The sequence below is a fragment of the Cyanistes caeruleus genome, chromosome 7 (assembly GCF_971803275.1).
Source record: "Cyanistes caeruleus chromosome 7, bCyaCae1.hap1.1, whole genome shotgun sequence".
In the NCBI taxonomy this organism is placed as follows: Eukaryota; Metazoa; Chordata; class Aves; order Passeriformes; family Paridae; genus Cyanistes; species Cyanistes caeruleus.
In genome coordinates, this window is record NC_141707.1 from 23067441 (window position 1) to 23088169 (window position 20729).

Consider the following 20729-nt stretch of genomic DNA (forward strand, 5'->3'; position numbering starts at 1 on the left):
GCCCATTCTTTGCTTTTGCCGATAGATGGGGCTGTCCTTTAAGGTGATGGCTTAGTATCTTTTTTTTCCTCTTTCTTTCTTTCTATCTTTACCCTCCTCTCTGTCTCTTTTTAACCTCCTCCCTTCCCCCTTCCTTTTTTTTTTCCCCCCTGCTAGTTGCTGATTTGTATTAGGTACCACAGAGTGAGCCTCCGAACAGGAAGCCGAGAACAAAGCAGAGAGGATACTGCAGAGGTCTTTTTTTTTTTTCCCTTCTCGATGAGAATGCAGCAATTTATAAGCACTTTGTAATCTTTTGGAACTGAGAATCTAACCAGCTTTATTAGCATTTCAAGCATTCCATCATCACTAGCTCTTGGTGGTTTTTTTTTTTTGGTTTTTTTTGGGGGGGGGGGGCTTTTTTTTACATAATGCTTTTGAAATCCCAGTTTTATCAGGTAAGCCAGGAGGATGGTAAATCCTAGACCTTAGTGCATTTATGTGAGCAGGCAGCATGGATCCCCCATCCCAGCCCCCCTGCCTTTTTTTTTTTTTTTTCTTTTGAATGCTTGCTTTATAGTTATTGTTAAACATACAATTAAGGAGAAATTTGTGCTTTTTGGCTTTAAAAATGTTCTTCAAGCTGCAGACAGTTCTTTTTTGGCATTTCAGCATTTTGTTACAAGATGTATTTCAGTGGTCTTGTATTTTTGGGTGTTTGCCTTTTTTGCTGGGGGGTCATTTTGTTTTAATTATTAGTACATATTTTCCCCTGAACTCTTTGGAAGATAACAGAGGTCGGGTTGTTTCTTCTCGTGGAAGACGTATTAAAGTGTAAAGCAAGCACTGCAGTATTGTACAGTTTTCTTTCCCATAAAGAAGCTCTGCTTAAAGGCTAAATGCTTCATACAAATGTTTTACCAAAGGAAGAAAGGCAGCCCTCTCTTTTCTCTCTCTCCCTCTGCCCTTATTCTTTCTGGTGAGGTGCACTGCTAGCAGCTCTTACTTTGATTTTCATACTGACCAGGACTGGTTCTAATGCTGTAGATATGGCTCGGTTCATAACCTGAACCGTCTTGCTTTTTCAAACAGCACAAGAAATTTGCCAGGTGGACTTCAAGCTCTTTCAGCGCCTTTTCTCAAATGGATTTCTTCTCTGCTGCTTGTCTGAGGTATGTGCTTGAAGGAATCCCACTGTACTAATTTACCTGGGATTGGGCTGTTTGTTCAGCACCACTTTGAGAAAGCTGTAGTTACTCACTCAGCAGTATTTAAAAATGGGTTGGTGTTTTCTGTCACTATTGAAAACCTCTTCAACTATATTTTTCCCAGAAATGCTTACTTTGTGGTTATGGTGTCAGACTCCTGAGCTATATTGGCTGATGTTAGTGTTGCATTTTTGAACTGCACCTACCATGTTTATTGTGTTTTTTTATGCCTGACCAATGTGTTGATGTCAAATACAAAAGAAAAAAGGCTGTGCTAAAAATTACTCTGAAATCTAATGCAAAACAATAACAGGATTGCTGTCAAGACTGACACTCTGATACTCTATTCTGTTCAGCCTGGTTTGTGTGATCTTGAATATTTGCTGAAGTATTTAGACACAGGGAAGCAAGTTAGAGACAAGCAGCTTTAAACTGGTTGTCTTCAGTTTGTCAAAGTTTTCATTATTTTGAAGGATGTATCAAGGGGAGCGGGACAGTGAATTAGGGGAATTAAGAGCTTGCATAAGGCATAGTGTAATCAGAAAACTTCTAATGAAATTCTAGGCAAACAGCAGCAATTTGCATACCATCTGTACCAAAAATAAAGAATTTTAAAAGTCTGTGATGACTTCCAGAAGAATTATATAGATAAATGTATATCAAGAAAACATTTATCCTATCAGCTGTTTGAAACAATATATAGGGGCAGGGGTAGTTTATTATTGATCACTGAAACCTTTGTTGAAATTGTCATATAAAAGCCTAAACTTGCTTTGAAGTTTCAGAAGTTGCAATCATCAACAGCTGAGGAACTAGAAGCAATTACAGGTTCTTTTATTCTTGAAATGAAGATGGCCTTGAGCTAGAAAACCTTCACAATATTTATGAATATGCACTACCCAGTGCCAACCTGTCTAAAGGACAACTGGTTGTTGACTTCTAAGGATGGCAGTGCTGCTGCTATCCACATTGCACTGCATCCTTCCAGCATGTGAGTTCTAATTCCAGAGTTTTGTACATTCATGACAGAACACAGCATATTTAAGGGGCAAACCCACAGAGCTTAGCATTGAATTTTGTCCCTTAAGTTATACTTCATAAATTCTTCTCTATCATTTTTGGCTGTCTGAAATTGAAGAACTAAGATGAAGTGTGAGTGTTCTTCTGCCCTTAGTTATGAGAAATAGTCTGTTAATAATCAGGAGAAATGGGTACTTTGCAAATTATTTTGAAAAGAGGCAGAAATCTTGATCTCATTTTCCTGTGTGCATTTAGAACTGGGACACTGTTATGGATTAATGTATTTTCCTTAATTTTATTCATTTTCTGAACTCTCTCATCTGTGGGAAAACATATTGGGTCTTTTGGACTAAATCACATAAAGAGAATTGTGGATTGTTTTCCGGTAACAGAAACACATTCTGCCTTCTTTTTCTCCATTGATAACAGCTTATGTAGGTGGGAGGCAGTGGGATTCCTCAAGAGTCCTGTATTTGACCTGTAGACTGTCTGTTGGTGCCAAAATGACTACAGCAGAAGAAAAACCAAATTAAAAATTGAACAATATTTATTCACACTTCTAAACTGAGACAATCAGTGTTATGGAGACAGTATGGCATACTAGAGAAGGAATACCATTAGGCTTTTTTTAGCATAATACTTTAGAGCACTTAAGAGATCACATTGCTATGAGAGAAAAAAAAATCCTAAAGCTGAAATATTCTAAAATGTGGGAGAAAAAGAACCTTTGAGTAAATTTGAGCCATTAAATCTGCATCTGATATTTCTGACTGAACATAATAATGTAGGGGGATGGGGAATATCATGCAAATTCTCTAGATGTTTTTTCTCAAAGCTCAATAGTTCTGGCATGTTACTTCTATTTTTCTAGTTGTAGGTTTATTCTTTGTAGATTTCTATCCATAAAAAACACATAGACTTAGGATGGACACAACTGAAAATTTGGTATGAGTGAAGAAATTAATTAAATAGCAAATGTGGACATGGAAATCATCACTCTTTCCATACTGGGGTTAGTCCAGCTTCTGTAAAATATACTGATCTCTTTTTATTCAATATTAGTAATAGTTGTTGATAGGATCTCTGTGATGTTTTACTAAATAGATGGGTGTTCAGTGTTTTTAGGATTGCTGTCTTTTACTGATTATTGAGTCATTGTTTTCAGCAGTGTGTGATAGTTTCAGGTCCCCTTATGTGCTCTTCTGAAATTCTGTTTAACTCTAAAGAAAGAAAATCGATTTTATTTTGCAGTTGTTAAAAAAATCTGGGTAGAAACCTTCCCTGCTATATTAAATATCACTTGAAAATCCACAATTCTGATTCATCCACCCTGCTATTTATTGTAATTTATCAGCTCCAGAAGTTCTCTCTCTCCTTCCTCTTTCCGCTGTGAAATTCTCATTACATTGCATTTTCAGAACGCAAGCTTCCATTGTTTTCTGTCTCAGCAGTATCTAGTGGATCTCTAACCATCCTTCCAGTTCTCCATTTTAAAGTGTTTCCATCCCACTTTCTATTAATTTCCCTTTTTTTCCCACAAGTCTCTGAGAAAAGGACAAAACCCCTATATTTTTAGTCTCAGAAACATCCAGCTCAATTTGAGCTTCCAAGATCTATCCCTTCTAATTCCCTCTACCTTTGTAATTTATATCAGTACCTTGTAAACATACAGACTGATCTTCATCTTTCTTATATTCTTTCAAGACACTCTCTAATTGGCTTATAGAATTGGCTTTTTAAAATTACTTAATAACACAGAGAAGAAACTGATAATAATCCTTCTGGTAAAGCAAAGCAAAACCAAACAAAAAATCAGATCCTGTCAAGGTCAAAAATAAAAATTTAGGAGTATATGCAGAGGTTTGTGTGATTCAATTTTTTATTAAATCTATTTAATAATGGCATTGGTCAAAGAGGACAAATCTAAGTAGCACCTACAGTACTGTTACCAAATGTTTCCTCCAGAATGAGAGCCTTCCTTTTCTTGATTTTAAGTGTTTAACTTGTCTGTTTAAAATTCTTGTTGAATTTATTTGTTGAGAGGAAATTGTTATGGAGGTATTTCTGAATGCAGATGATAGGTGCTCCTCTTAGGAATGTCCCAGCAGGGCTCTTTAAGGAGCTTTGCAGGATCCCTGGAGTAAGTCCACACATGAATACAGAAGTGAAGTGGCTGGTGGATCATTACAAGCTGAATGCTGAAGATGATTTTTTGTTCTCTGAGTCCAGAGTGGGTGGGACAGGAAGTGAAGATTGAAGAAATGGGCTCACCCAGATGAGATATGAGAACAAACATTTTACTAGAGCAGATAGTGCAGAGCTGCAATAGAATGTCAGAAGAATTTGTGAAATTTGTCCTGGAGGTCTGTAGGAAGAGGTTAGCTGAAACATCTGTTGGGAAATAGGTATAGCAATCTTGCCTTGGGCAGCGAGATGAACTAGGGGGCCTCTGATCTCTTTTTTCCAAACCAGTTTTTCTGTGAGTCTACAAAAAGAAGTAGATATCTGAGATACAACAGGCAGTGTACAATAAATTATATAGGGTCCAAAATGGACCTGCTAAAAGCTATCTTCACTAGGATTGCCTAAAAGCATATAAGCATCCCCTGAAAATATTTATCCTATGGTGTGTGCACTCTGAAATGCTTCAAACATATCAAGAAAAAGCAGAAAATGGGTCCTAAAAAGTTACTTAATTTATTAGTGTTTTTTTAAAATTACATAGTCTTTACTAGTGAACCATAGCAAGTGTGTGAATACAGGGGGTAGAAAAAGGATATTTGCAAATCTGATCAATTTTCCATACTGTCTGGAGAATAGTACACATTTAATTAAAAATATTTTTAAATTGATAGTGTTCTTTATAGAAAGAACTAGGACACTTCAGAATCTGATTAAATAAAGTGAGTGTACCGGCGCCATTTCAAAGTTCTATTTTTAATGTTCATATTCAGTAATTTTCACAGCTGAGAAACCCAGTCTGACACATTTATTTTCTAAAATGAAACCTAAATAATGCCATACATATATATTATTTGAAATGTGCAGTGATGGATAGAGACAGAGAACTGTTCAAAACCCCATACTGGGTACATAGTGATCCAATGTAATCTAGAAACCTTGTATCTGAGTATTTTTGCCTTCAGTTCAATTTATTTTCTCTTTACAAACACTGGGGGGATAAACCAGAAAGGATGACCCTTTATTATTATGTTTTCATAACTTCATATTGCCTCAGAACAAAATATTACAATTGCTTCTGAAATAATGAAGCATTTTATCTGAAAGAAAAATTTTTACTCCAAGAAAAATGATCTATGTATTACAATGTATTTTTTCTTACTCATTTTGGCTCAGTCTAAGACCAGGACTAACTGGCATTGGGATACCCTGTAAGGGTCTTGTGTTTACCAGACCAGCAGCTGTTTGCACCCTGTCAGGAGGGTACTGCTGATGGGAGGTGACTCTCGAGACATGTTCCCAAACTCCTTGGGAACCTATGAACCAAAATGACTGAAAGTTGCATCAGGATCAGCTCTTTTTAGAAAAACAGGGGATTGTGTCCGCAGATCCAGCAGTATTTCTTACCACTGATTAATCTGTTGGCTTCTAAGCTATGGAGCAAACAAAATAAATATTGTCCATATAAATATATATAATGGAAAATGTATATAGTTATCTAAAATTAAATTTTACTGAGCAGATTTTTTTTAGAATATGGTTTTAGAATAAGCTAAATAAATCCACAGACTAATATAACATGTTAATTGATAGGTACAAAATGTTGCAACATATGAATTAACAATTGCAAAGGAAGGAGTACAATACTGTCTTGATTGTCCTTTAAGAACAGTTTATAGCTGGAAAAAAAACCCTGAAATGTATATCTTCCTTTTCTTCCATTAAACTCTATGTTATGGAGGGACACACCTTCAGAGAGATTAATACTAATTAAAAAATCTCAATTGTAGTGTAGAAGATTGTTAATAAGTACTTCCAGGAAATGCAAAACCAATTTAGAAAACATCTTGCAAAATGAGATACCAAACTGGACTTGGTTGAAACAATTATATATGTTTTAATAATTCTGAATATTTGCATAGAAACCAGTATGTATAAATCATTAAAAATTCTTTACTATTTAAAGATAGACTAAATTGGTTTTGTTTAGTGAATGATGAGTATGATATTTATATATAGGGTCAGAGACAAAAAACACGTATGGAATACACTTAAAATATGCTGAAAAATAGTATACTCTATAGTACTGTTTCTGGAACTGTGGAGTTACAAAAAATTATGTTTCCTAGGCACACCCAGATTAAGAAAGCTTGCCAGATATTATTTCAGGATATTGCTGTCTGCTTTTTGCTGGCAAATATAAAATTGCCTGCAACATTTTATTGAAGCAGAATTTCCACTCACCTGAGCTACGTACCTGGGAAAATTTTGCAAAATATCTTTATTCTAACACACCAGCTGATCTCCAAGGGGACGTTCCTGCCTCAGCCTTTATGAGCCTGTAATACAAAACCACATCCTCAGAGTGCTGGGTGGAGGCTGTCACCAGCCTGTTCATTTCTAATAAGGAACAGTTATGCACCAAGGGCAAAAAAACAAAGAGTATAAATTATAAAATACGTGAAGTCTATATTAAATATATAAAATTATAAACCTATATTTTTAATAGAAATATAAATTAGAAAATTTGGACAAGCTAATGTAGGTGTAGTGCTGCATCATGTGGTATGAGGAGTGTACCTGCTCTGAACTATTGTATTTCATGTGTGGGACATAGAAGTTTTCAGCTTTACCAATATAGATGTGCAAGGAGACGAGGAAATAAAGTCTTAATTAGTACGGGTACATTTTAAATAGAAATCCGGTTGAAGATTACTGTTATTCAAACAGTCCGGCCTGGAGAGAACCATTGTCCCGTGCGCTGTGCCCACAGAGCGCCCGCCGAGGGCACCCCTGCAATGAGCTGCCCGTGCCCAGCAGCTTAGACAGGCACACACAGTCTGAGGAGAGTTTTTGTAGAGCCCATGAATGCTGCACACAGCGCCAGTGCCGAGGATTCTCACAGCGATGGGAGCTGTGTGCCTGCGGCCTGGCGAGAGCCGGCCTGCTCCGTCAGCCAGCGCAGCTGGTGGTTTTGCTGTGGGTTAGGCGCTGTCCAGCTGCTGCACAGCCTGCTGCGAGTCTGGCGCTTGTGGGCCTTGACCTCACACTTGCCCTCTGCTTTCCCCTCAAGCAGGTTTCTGTACGTCTGTGAAGTCTAAGTTCAGACTACTACTGAACCAGCACTAAATAATATTTAATAGTTCTGCTGGGAGAAGCAAAAATGCTTACTGCCCGAGAGTAGGGAAGGATAAATTGTGAGACGTGCTAGCAAGAGAAAGTAAAGTAGCTGATACAATACCCACTCTCTTATGTCTGCATGCCTAATTCCTAGACAATAACAATGAGTTTTGGAAGAAGAAGAAAAAAATAAGGGCTGAGGAAATGCAAATTAATCAATTTTTTTAAGTGCAGGGGAGTAGTAAACATCAAATTTTATTTTTAAAAGATATTTCTTTGTTCCAAAACAATCTGTCTTTAGGACAATAAGCTCTATTTAACTGTCTAATAGTGTTTTATTCAAAATTTTCACTCTCTTTTCCTTTGACTGCCTTGTACATGTTTATCTGCAAGTCTCAGCAGTGATGTTTATTTCTCAGAATTATATGCTTTTCAGAATTCTGAAATGCAGGAAACTGGTCAGTTTTGGGATAGATATTTTTTCCTCCTGTGATTAAAGAAAGACTGTGAAAGAATTGACTGTGATGTAAGGCTGAAATTGCATACGATATGTCTAAGCTTATATATTTAAGTCTGTATCTTAGTGCTGAGGCAAAAAATACAATGCCTCTATACAGAATGACAAGAATTTTATACTGACTTTTGTGTGAATTCTTGATTACTTAGCACTTTGGAAAAGGATGGCTCAAGCCTTTAGCTGTCTGTTCAGATAATTTTCAGATAGGAAATATGAGCCATTTTCTCTCTTTTATGTGAGAAAAGATTGTGAAGATGGCTAAATAATGGCTGAGGGCAGTGCAACTGTGATTAACAGTATTATGAAGTCCACAAAGTAAGCTGCTGCTCTTTAGAGGTCTGCAGTCTGTGCTTCTCTGAATAATAGTTTTAATTCAAGTGGCTTTGCTGAAGTAGTATTTGTATTGCAGTGTTGTAAGGTGTATTTTACTTCTGGAAGTTTCAGGAACTTTTTTTAAAAAAACCTCCTGTTCTCTGCCTGTGCCAGACTCAGTTCTGAGCCCATTCCTTCATATTGCTCATGTGAAGTGCACACTCTTGAATTTTAACACTTCTTAACACCCAGAATTCTTACCTGCAAATTGTTTTATTTCTATTTGTGGCCAGCATTCCAGGTTGCCTTGGAATGGCATATGGGTACTTTTGGATGTCTATAGTAGGAAGGAGCTCAGACATGGAACGTAGGATCACAATCTGAATGTGATGTTCAAACACAGAGAGGGAGGAAATTGCTTCTCCAACCATCCTACAACCTAAGTATAAGGAAAAATGCTCAAATTTCACAGAGGGAAAGAAGACCTGTAAGGTGATGAAGTAGTTTTGGGAGATGAGCAGCCTCACCACTGAAGAGTTTTGGAAGGTGTCTTGAAAAATTAAGATGTTAAAAGGAGCACAAGCAAAATGAGGGATCTTTTCAGATATTTGTATCTCCTTAATGTGACTGGAAATTTTCAAAATTACAGTGTTGATGGAAATTGAAAATTTAAACAGCAGTGTTAACATCTAAAAATTAAATTCAATATAATGAAGAAAGGCTGCGAAGGGCCTCTGAGAGGCAATCAGTCATTTGCTTTCTGAGAATTTATACAGCAGGATGATGGAGCCCAAGCAACTAGCTAGAAAATCATTCTGAATAAGGGCAAGGTTTTTTGATGAGGGCAAAGATACTTCTTTGTTTCTTTGTAAGAATTATGGAAAACAGATTTTAGATATGTATGGCAGTGGGGAGAGTACAGTATGATTTATAGTTTAGCTCTAAAACTTAGCCAAGGACATTTGACACATATAAGAGTCAGATTCATTATGACTGCTAGTAGCACAGGCTCCACTAACCTCAGCAGCCCTTAGGCTTGGTTTCCTTTCATGTGCTGAGCTGCTGTGTTAAGCACTCATAGTCTGGGAAGAATCACTCCATCTAGAAATTGAAGACATTTACACCAGCAATGGCAGCGGAAGAAAGTCTGAAATAATTAAGACTTGGGTCAATTGGACTACATGTGGGATAAATAGGATGATTCTGAAAGGCGTTTGGAGACTAAAATAGCTACAGCCATCCATTCTTCCTGCTTTCAGCAGGGTTCATGTGGTTTGGACAGCTTTGATGCTGTTCTGAAAAGGTAAACTTCACAGCTGTGTAAACCCATTTACCTGCAGTGTGAACATGGCTGTCTGCTGTTCAGGGCACAAAACCAAAAGTAAATCAAGATGGACTTTGCAGGTTTGGCGATTTGAAATCATACTGTCTCCCAAGTCCAGAAGAACTGCCTGTAAGAGGAAGTACAGGCAGGTTCATGTTGCCACAACAGCAGCTTCTGACAGATACAGTTTTGGCTGTACTCTGTCAAATATAGTACAGATGTAGCCTGAGAAAAATAGGTAGTAAACCAGAATCTTAATATTTCATTCTGTTGCTGGTAAATCTATGTGCTCATGTTTCAAAAGAAACATCTTAATATTTTATAATGTAATATATTGCACTTTTTCACTGAGGTCCTTTCCTCTTATGGGACACAGTCACTAAGGGGATAGTCCCTTAAAGGTGCTAATCAGTCGTGCTCTTTGGCCACATGTTATGCATCACATCATGGTGTTCTCACTGAAAAAAATGCCTTTTGCTTTGCACTCTTACCTGGTTTTAACTGTCTTTTACAGTGGTAACAATTTTTATCTTGACCTTCGTGGGGTTTGGAATATTTTAGATACATGCACTGCTTTGCACTTGCTGGCTTGCTTCAAGCCTCTGTGATCAACATGTAGTTCACCCAAGAATTCCCTCATCACTGAGCCACAGCAAGCCTAACCTCACAGCCACATTACCTGCAAACCCAGGCTTGATGCCATCAAGCCCAAAACACTCCCAAAGCACTCAGCTTCCAGCAAGCCTGGCTGCCTGGGAAGGCTCAAACAGTCAGGGAGAGAGGCAGCTTGCATCTCACTCTAGGACACACTTAAGGACCATGTTAGGCTCATGTCTCCCATGGGTTTGCCAGAAAGACAAAAAGGTTTCAAGAAGGAAAAAAAGTCTGAGCAAGAAAAGTAAGAGAGGAAGGGAGAACAAAAATTTTCATGACATTTTCATACCTTCAGATGAAATTTTAAATATAGAGAGAACAAGGAATTTTAAGAGTAATAAATATGGAAAACTACATAAATGGGTCTAACAAAACAACTCCTACTCAAAATTGCTAAGTAATGAAAATTATTCTGTATTTACACTTTTCATAGGCTTTTTTCTCAAAGTCAAATTAAAATCTGTTTGATGTAATTTCCACCTATGATATAAAGTCCCCAATTTGTCCTTGACTCACAATGAATGAAACTCAAATATTTTTAAGCTTCTTAACTGTGCATGTTTCCCTCAGACTTAAATGTCCTTCGATTCCTTAGAGCCATGACCCTACAAATTACATTGATCTCTCCTCTGATAGCGTTCCCTGTTGACATACTTAAGACTAGTTTTTCATAACTTGGTATTCTTAATCTATTTGTAGTGCTCTTCCATTGTTGTGCTCAAGTGCACTGAGAAATGGTTTTTACAAAAGGAAGTTTCCTACTTTGGTTTCTTACTGTAAGCTTATTTATACAAATGCTTCTAGACTGTACATACAATACCTGCAGAAACATTGTTCAGCTCTCAGTGTGGTAGAAAATGGAGCCCTGCCTTCAGATACATTGATCAGACAAGAAACATGATGTGCTGAGGAATACCTCTCCTCATTTTTCTCAGCTGGGTGTATTGTAAATCAATACTTGACTCTGGGGGGTTGAGTGGCTGAAGCTTTCTCCCATCTAGTAGGGCTAGAACTAACTTTCATGCTGGTCTGCCATTAGTGGAGTAAAGAGTTATGGGACAACTATTACTAATTTATAATTTATCCTTAAACTATTGAAGCTGTTTCCCTGGACACCCGATGCCAAAATACCAGAAGGCATTGAAACTCACTATTATAAACTAAAAATTATTAATTAGAAAAAAGTTCCAAAACACTTGAATCTCTCTAATACAACATTAAAAACAACAATTCAGAGCAGCAATAAGCAGTTTCAATCACAAATGCAAGAGTATTTTCAGTTAATGAAAAGACAAAAATGTGGTTTTGAATTAGAATAGCTGAAAGTACTTTAATCACCAATCACAAATCCTACAAAATGAGAAATCTGGTATCTTTCAATTAGAAAAGTTGAAAGAGATGTATTATTTGCTGACATTATTTTCTGTGGTCTTCAGTTTACCATGTTGATTATCCTATTAGAGTTCTCATCTTACATGTGGAGCCACATGAACAGATTCAGATTATACAGACCTTGTGATCTATCAGTGTGAACTCAAGGTGGAATACAAGATAGAAAACGATTAAATTCTTTATTGGTTCATTAGCTTCATTAATGTAGTTTGTGTACATTTGATGTGAACCTAGTGATATTTATAAAAACTACAGATCTCAAACCTCTTTCCTTTTTTATATTCCTGCACCTATATTTGAGAATAGCTTCTTTGCAAAATAATCACTAAATGTGCACTACAATTGCACTTTCAACCACATAGCTTAATACTATATTTGATAAACTAAGTGTTCCTTGCTTTTAGCAGATTATCTGATCTTCAGAAAGCTACCAGACGGTGGCTCAGAATTTGAATAACTGGATGTTTTGCTTCGAAATTTGTTATCTTTTATGCTCTTTATAAATATATATCAATATTTCAGATATTTCTAATTAATGGTTTTCCATTTTTGAATGACAGATCTTGTGATATTATCTTAGTTTTACATCTTGTCTGTTTTCTCAGTACTCTTTATAGTATTAAGTTAATTAGTTTTCAAGTGTTCTGGGTTGCTAAACATTTGAAGTCCATGCACATAATATATACTTATTTACTTTAAAAAAGCATATTTCTTTAATCTTTTCTCTTGACCAATCATAGGATTTAAAAATTCTCCGAAGTTCTGATAGCACTTGATTTCTTAGTCTATAATTTTACTGCTTTTGACTGGATTATTTATTATATCTTTACACTTCACTCAAAAATCAGCTTAACATCCTGAACATTTATCATACTCTTAGACCATAAAATATTAAATGACTGGAAAATCACCAGCACCTCAAAAGACAAAAAACCTTGAAATCTTTGCTTTTAAGTGAAAGTCAGTGTGGCTAGCAGTCTTCACTCAATGGTTTTCAAACTGCTGCTTCTGCAGAAATACTAATTCCCAGGCCTTGCCTTTCTTTGCAAATCTGAACCTTTTTCCACTAATGCATTGCTCAAAGGATGGGGCAGAGGCAGCAGATATTGCTGCTGCTGCTGCAGCTTGCAGTTAACTATTTAATAGCAAGAACCATTTTTTTTTTGTTTTCTAGGAATTTTCAAGATTGTTTTCCCCTTTATGCAACTGAAAATACTGAGTTCCATGTAGGAGCTTTTTAGATCTTAAAACAAGCTAAATATCTAATATTCAATAAATAGAGTAAATGAACTTTGCAACTATACTACCTCTAGGGCACAAGGTGCCAGGGCTTGAGCACTGTCCTGACTCTAGACCACATCATGTATAGACATACCTGGACACAAGACTGGGACATCATGGCCTCATCAATGTCCACTGAATGAAAACTTTCCAGAATTACATTGGACTATCATTGTTAATTCAAAGTTTGTTAAAAATCAGTTAAAACCTAACCAGGATATAGGTGAGAGTTATTTACTTGTTTGTTTGTTTGTTTTTTTACCAGGTCTATGTTTTGTAAGAAGTTTCTTTAAAGCAGTGATGTGATTTTTTTTTAAATTTTATTTTGAGAACTATATGAAAACATATAAAATAGTTTTTGAAGTTAACTAGAATTGTATCTGTAAGAACAGATACTAATTATGCTGCTGTAAATAGAAATTGCCAATCTGGTAATAAGCCATTTCTCACATATTATTAGGTAATTATTGAGTTCAAAGAAGCTTACTAACACCAGAATCCTCTTATTGTTGGTGAAAGTGCTTTGTGTGTCCAGAATCACAAAATGCAGAGGAACATGAGGGGAGAACTGCAGAGGAGTTGCTTCGGCAGGATCAGAAGGTGCCGATGCCCAAGGTGCAGTGCCTTGCCCACATAAACAGAAATGCAAATGTCATGTGTTTACAGGCTTGCTGGATGGCATTATCATATAGCATACCAATTAATTTGGAAAACACTTCATTCACATGTAGCCCATGTATTTGTTGCAGCTCATAAAACCTGAGACAGGCTGAGGGCTGCAGAAGGGGATTGAGGCCGTAGAACCATCCCAAAGTTATGCAGTGGCAATAGCGCTTCCTAGGCTGCAGAGTGCCTTTGTGGTTTAAGCATCTCCCATTCCTTGAGCACTCTCTTCTCTCACAGACAATCCGTGAGATGGATCCCTCCCTTTGGCTGCTGCACTGCAGCAATTTAGCAGATGATACCCAGCTCCTGACACAGGGTGGTGAGGCTGCTCCTGCCTCCTCTCTGCACCGTGCACAGACGTGTCCTGCGGCATGCCTTGAGTGCACAGTGTGGAAGAGCAAGGGGATGAAGTTTCAAAAGTTGCTTTCATATGGTGGCTGGACTTCTGTGCAGTATAAAAAGTACAAGTTTCTACAATTTGGGGGGTTTATCACGTCACAGTGGCCCCATCATTGTGCATGAAAAGCAGAAACTCTTCATTACCTTAATTATGATTGATTTTTTTTTCCCCTATTGTCTTGTGTATCAAACATGTTCCTGTTGTTCCTACATCTGCTTCCTTGACCCAGGAAAACCTCAAGAATGAAATCTGTGCTTGCTAAATTTGTTAGAAAGTAAATAATTTTGTCATTATGTCTTTCAGGCTTCTGGCCTTTCCACTGGCTATATGAGATAGCAAGTACCTGAATGCTGTTAATGAGGTCAGGCAACCCACTAATTTGAGTATGGCAATGTCTTTGGGCTTGTTAGCTCTGCAAATTTTGCGTCATTTTAGAGTATGGAGCAATCTGTTTTCCATCAACTTTTATTTCTTTCCCAAGTGTGGCAATATGCCAAGACCAGAACTTAGATCTTGTCTTAAATTCAATTTTATCTTAATGTAAATTGATTCAGTAGCATTATGTAATGTACACTGCATAGCCTACATGGCTTTGTTTGTTTTTTTAACTGAAGAAATGTTATATTATGTTTGCTAAGGTAAATATAAGCAGATGTTTAAGAAACGGATATTTAAGAAAATTAAAATTGAGTTACTAATGTAGATTGCCAGTAAAAGGGGTCAGTGCTCTGATCAAATGAAAGAAAGCAGAAAGATTCCTTCTCTGTACTGCAGTAATTTTCTGCACAAGATATGCTGCAGGAACAGAGTAAGCAGAGAATCCATTCAGCTTGGTAGCAATCCAGTAGTTCTAAGCCATTAAATGCATTTGCTCAGATGGAGTACTAATGCAGCTGCATTGTGACTTGTCCCATTAAAATATTTTCTTTCTTTCTTTCTATGAAACTGCATAACTAATTTTGGTTTTTTCAGTTTTCTAAAATAGAAAAGACTTGTTTGCAGTTCATTAGACTTGGAATTAGACTAGCAAAGCAGTAAGCCAAAGAAAGCTATTCCTTTTTAATCTAAAGCAAAGCCTAGTACCTATATTTTTGTTTAGAGATACATTAGTTGAATTTAAAAATATACTGAGAATAGCAATTTCAACAATAGATACATATATAAAACTAATGGAGATGGATAATATACTGTGTCTACATCATAAGATTTTCTAATTTCCTCTAAACAAGACACAAGGACACAGGACTGAAAATCTAAGTGCTAATGGGAGAAAAGGTTGCAGCAAACAGCTCCCAGGGTGCATCCTGATCTTACCATCATGGGGGTTTTGCTGGCCAGTTATCTTGTGGGGGAAGGCCAGCTTTTTTAACTTTGCTTTATTTTTCAAAACTTATGCTTGCATTTTCTTCCTGAGTTAAATTAATTAGTTGTTAGTGAACATTAGAACTAAACTCTCTTTTCCCTTAGTTAGTGCTACATTTTTTCTTCTCAACTAACATACCTCTGGTGATTTTCAACTGACTTTTCTCAAGAAAATTTTCTAGGTATAATAGAGAAATAGTTCTAGGAGCAGGGATCAGAATCCATGATTGCCTTCCCAAATGAAAGTTTACTTTTAAGATGCCCAGTTCGTGTTTTCTTACACGCTTTCTATCTATCCCATTAATCTTGATTTCATTCCTGCACAGTGTTGGTGAAGCACTGCAAAGAGATCAGGTGGTCTGTTGGCTGGGGTCATGTAAGAGTTTTGCTGACTGATGTAAAATATGGCTTTGAAGTCCCTGGAGCCGATGAGGGAATTTAACATAAATACTTCTGTGATGTAAGCTAAGCAATTGTACAAAAGTGTGGATATCAGAGACATGAGCTGCATTTCCTAGCCCTGTCTGTTCTGCTTTCTGGCCTCTGGGCAGCCCAGATTGAGCACTGAGCTACCTTCCTGAACCATACAGCTACCCCACAGCTGTTTGCAACTCTGTGGCAAATTAAATAGTCATCCTCTCCCCTCATCGCTCCCCTTCAGTGACCCTTTCTGAGTGTCAAGTTAAGTACTGGAAGTGTCCAGCTGCAAAGCATAAACTGGTATATACTGTTTGATTGCTTCCAATATTTCAGATAATTTATTTATAGCTCAGTGCATATCCATGTACCCTATTCTGATGTCTGCAGTATTACTGTGCCTATCCTTTATTTAAAATTAATATGCATTAAATAAATGCAGTTATCCAAGTCTAAGTAATGTAATGCAAGCAGGCCCTTGTGCCAGATCTGCATTATCCATGCTGAGAGGGAACATCAAGAAGATGGTAAAAAAAGATATGGGAGAATCCTATTATCAGTCTGGTAATATCCATGTTTCCCTTATAAAGCTGTCCATGAGAATTAAATTTAATTTTATATGTGAGCTACAGGGAGTCATAAAAAGTTACATTGTTCTAGTATTCCAATCTGATTCCTGTCCTTCTGCCAGTCATGTTGCTTTGGATATCCTACCTGCCTTTGATACCTGCAGTAACCCTCTAATTGGGACAGACACAGGCTTGGTTCTGAGGCCACACATATAAAACTGTGGTGGCTTCCTGCAGCTTTCTTCTTCTCCTCCCACAGATCCACAATTTGAGGAAGGTAAATTATATTTATTCTGTATGCTGAAGAAAGAATCATAATGACTCACTGATAAATCAAAAGTAATGAGAAACTGTGCCAATATATGATGCAAATTATTATAATGTAGGGACCTGGGCTCTGTCAGTTTACATGTAGATTCATTAATTTATCTTTATTTTGCAGCAATTAATTTTTAATTCATGGCCGTTATACCAGAAGGTCAAACATCAAAGCATGTTTCATTTTCAGATTTAAGGGTATGGATAATATAAAGAAATTCACTTGCTAAAGTTTAAATATTTGCAGCACTGTAGTTCTACACGTAGGTTAAGGTCCTCCTGACCAAACTTCCCAGAAACTCTTGGTATGAAGGATGTGCAAGCTAACAGTACTAGATGATATCAGATTAGGAAATAATCCTGTTCAAGGTTATCTCTATTTCAGAGAGTTATGTATTGTCTAATTGACTTTCTCAAGGAATAGTGTGTAACTGACTTGAAGTCACTGTTTGACAAGGCACCATCTCTTCATCTATTTCCAATGTGTCCCTTTGCCTAGAAAAATTATTTAGATGAAATTTGAAGACTATAAAAATACGCAGATGCTCTATGAGTATTTGATAGTTTAGTTATTCCCAAAGACTGTATAGATCTAAAATTACACGATGTGTACAGTAGCTCACATCCAGGAGGGCAGTGATGTGTATCACCCAGATGGTCTGTGTGTGCACAGCTAATCCAGTGACGTTCTGGCTGCCTCAGATTTATACACGTGGGCAGATCAGCTGTGCTTTGTGCAATTACACACATGCAGCTGAACAACTTCTGACTTACTCTGCTCGTGCTCTGCAGATGGTCCCATCCCTGAACACTGAGTGTGCTATGCAGTTATCTGGCTTACAATAATGTATACTACAAAGAATATGTGAATGCATTTTTGCCTGGGAAATATCAGAAGAAAAAATTATTCTATTCTCAAATTTTCTGAGTACCTTATATTCCAAAATTTGAAATATTTTGCAAGACTCATAAGAAGGTCACTCAGACATGGAAATGTAGTAGGAAAAAAACTCATTCCCTATAGGAGAGTATGAAAAAATTAGTAAGAAATTAATATTTTGGGTATTCTTATATTCTTTTCTATGTTGAATTACTAGTGCTATGCTAAAGAAAAAAAAGAAGCCCATTTGGATCATATAATCAACCTGTAGTTATTCAATTAATATTTAATAAATCACTTGGTGGAAATCAGAAAGATATCAGTTGATTAAATGGTCTGGTATCAACTTTTATCCATCCACATCACAGATAAGTGAGAATAAATGCATTGACTATAGTAAAAGAAATACAAACCTATTAGTTAAACACTGCCATATGAGAGATGAAAGTGATTTGGGATTAAGACTGTAGTAAATTCTGTATGTATTTAGTATTGACTTTTAAATTTGTGGAAGATACCTATTTGCAATTCTGAATACTTCTAATCATTGAAATGTATGAAGAAGGGGAAAATGTATCTGGAATATCATCCTCTAATCTGTTAAGCAGAGGATAAAAAGTAGGTAATCTTCATAAAGCCTCCTGAAAGATTTTGTTAAGTACAGCCTACTTAGATTTAGTTTCATCTAAAGGTGTAGCTAGCTAGCTCCGTGTACCTTTGACAGACCAGAGAACATTCTAAGATTAATGACAGAAAAATAATGTGGAGTTCCTTTCTATATAAAGAAATAAACATATTATTAGAAAAGCCCACAGCATTTGCTGGTTTTAAACTTGGTATATAAACAAAGTAGCTGAATCAAATGTTTTTGCAACGTAACTAATGGCTGTGAAGCATTTCATTTCTGTGCACCTGCAGGCAAATCCTGAGGTAATCCTTGTCCTGCATGCCAGGTGGGGAAATTCACTGAGCTAAAAGGTGTTCCTGACACAGCAACCTATGGTTTCAGATCTCATCTTTGCTGACTGTCACTGGCTGTCCACTTCCTTCCAACACGAGATCGCCCTTGCTGCTGTCCAGCCCCTCCCTCCCTCCCCACCAGGACTTGTTTGGCTTGGTGTGCCCTTGCTGGCTGCTGTGGCAGGGAACACCAAGTGCTGTTTGCAGTGTTGGTTTTGGACAATGAATGAAGGTGTCAAAGGAAAAATGGCAAAGGGGAGGAGAAGAGGGACTGGCAGACACGTCTATGTAGACTCATTTATCAATGCCCATGGGGAATGGAGTGGAGAGTTGAATTGAGTCTTAGTCTCTTCTTTTGCCAAATAAGATGAACAGACAAGAGGGCTTGATTGTCTCTCTTGAGTCGGTATCTACCTGAAGGCCACAGAGCAAGTAGTATCCACCTCCAGCTGTGTTCCCCATTGGTGTTGGATAACACCTTAGTACAAGATCTGTCTTCCAAATTGTGGTGCCACTCATGGGGATCAGTCTGAGAACAGAAAATTCAGTGATGTGGTTGATAGCTTTTTCTCCTTCTTTTCCAGTGCCCACAAGGTGTGGTTGAACATTAAGAAACAGTGTCAGAGTGTACAAATAATGAGTTTATAACTTCAATATTTAAGTGACTGAAGTGGCAATACACAGAAGTAAACAGAACATGACATAGGGAGCTGAGGACTGTCTAGAGGATACTCTCTATGTGAAGAAAAGCAAGATTTTAAATCCATTTTGCCTGAGGTACATTTTCTTATATCCTCCCCTCCGACCAATGGAGACAGAACAGAATTATTCCTTTTCCCTTGGAAAGAAGGGAAGCTGTACAGAACTTGTTTTGCCATGAGTGTCTATGTGGGTGAATAGTTTGTGCTTGGTGTGAGATCAGCTCACTTTAATTTTTTTATAGTGAGAAACTTTCACTTTGATTGTTGAAAGTCATTCCTCCAGTTGTGGGTGATGATTCTGTTTAAAACCTGTGTGAAATATGGGGGCATTTAACTTTTTTTGGAAATCAAGACATTTGAGTTTGTGGAGACCATAAGCACTTTCACCTGTCTTGTTTTATACACTATAATTTAGAAACCACTACACATATGTGTTTAGGATGTTGTGCTCACCCTGGCACTACTGATAATGAGAATTTAGTGCTTATTACTTAATATAATTTGGTGACCTTCTTCTTTATTTACCAGCTTTACTTTGTCTTTCTTCTCCCTTTATTTGCCATCTAATTTCTTATTCTCCATATTGACTTTTGCTTAGTAGAAGTACCTAGTAAGCCCCGTCTGTATTTGCTTACTTTTCTGCTCCTTTCCCAGTAATCTGTTCTTCCACCTATGTTCTATTTTTCTTTGTTTTCATGTCATTTTTATATTTCTAATCCTCCAGAGTTCCTATGCTTTATCTTTTTTGCATTCTTCATTTTCTCCCTTAATTCTTCAGTCATTTACAATCTCCTCTTGAGATTTTTTCTCTATTTCCTTCCTTATTTCCAGCTTCTTTCTACAATTCCTGCGGTAGTTTGTCACTTTTTAATTTGTTTCCATGTGTTTTCCTTAATCATCTCTTGTATTCCTGCTTCTCCTTCATTCCATACCTCTAGCTCGTTTCACTGACTACTGACCTGCCTTGACCCTAGAGTCTCTTGAAAGGCTGACTGATCATTTCATAAGGATATCTGCAATGGGTGGAGACTGCATCTATCTCTGCATTCAGGCATGAGGGATATGTGCACAGTTGTGAGCCCAAATATACATTTTATCTGTATGTCTGGTGACATCAGAAATTCAGCATGGAAGATGCCAAATCTGTAGTCTTAACAGGACTTCTTTTTTTCTTCTTTTTTTTTTTCTTCTTCCTAACAGGTTCATTTTTGCAATTGCAATATATAAATAAATATGTATACTAGAATACTTCCAGAACTTTCCAGTTGCAGCTATTTTATAAAGAGCCAGACACACAGCAACAGCTAAACTGATATAATACTAGGCAATTACTCTTCTTCTTATCTAAAATAATTCCCATACAAAAATTAACTTGGAATCATTACTTTAATATTTCATAATAAGGAGACTTGATTTTTCAAAAATCAAAATTCTGATTTTTCAGTGCTTGTTTTCTGATACTTTTTGC

General features: G+C 36.9%; 1 protein-coding gene and 1 long non-coding RNA gene across 3 annotated transcripts in view; one reads left to right on the top strand and one right to left on the bottom strand.

Annotated features, from left to right (window-relative positions):
* Nucleotides 1-2736: 2736 nt before the first annotated feature.
* LOC111932139 (uncharacterized) lies at nt 2737-7143 on the bottom strand. 2 transcript variants are annotated; one of them, XR_002865951.2, is made up of 3 exons: nt 6969-7143; nt 6646-6727; nt 2737-4692 (listed from the first exon to the last, which is right to left on the bottom strand). It is a non-coding gene; the product is annotated as an uncharacterized LOC111932139 (long non-coding RNA). The 2 variants fall into 2 exon arrangements; XR_002865949.2 differs by having other exon boundaries at nt 6633-6727.
* A 242-nt stretch (nt 7144-7385) lies between these two features.
* Nucleotides 7386-20729, top strand: part of LOC111932132 (sodium channel protein type 1 subunit alpha) — a 76959-nt gene continuing 63615 nt past the window's right edge. Inside the window, exons 1-2 of the mRNA XM_086896789.1 lie at nt 7386-7470; nt 19145-19337. The gene's annotated coding sequence lies outside the window, so the exon portion shown is untranslated. The remainder of the gene's footprint in view (nt 7471-19144; nt 19338-20729) is intronic.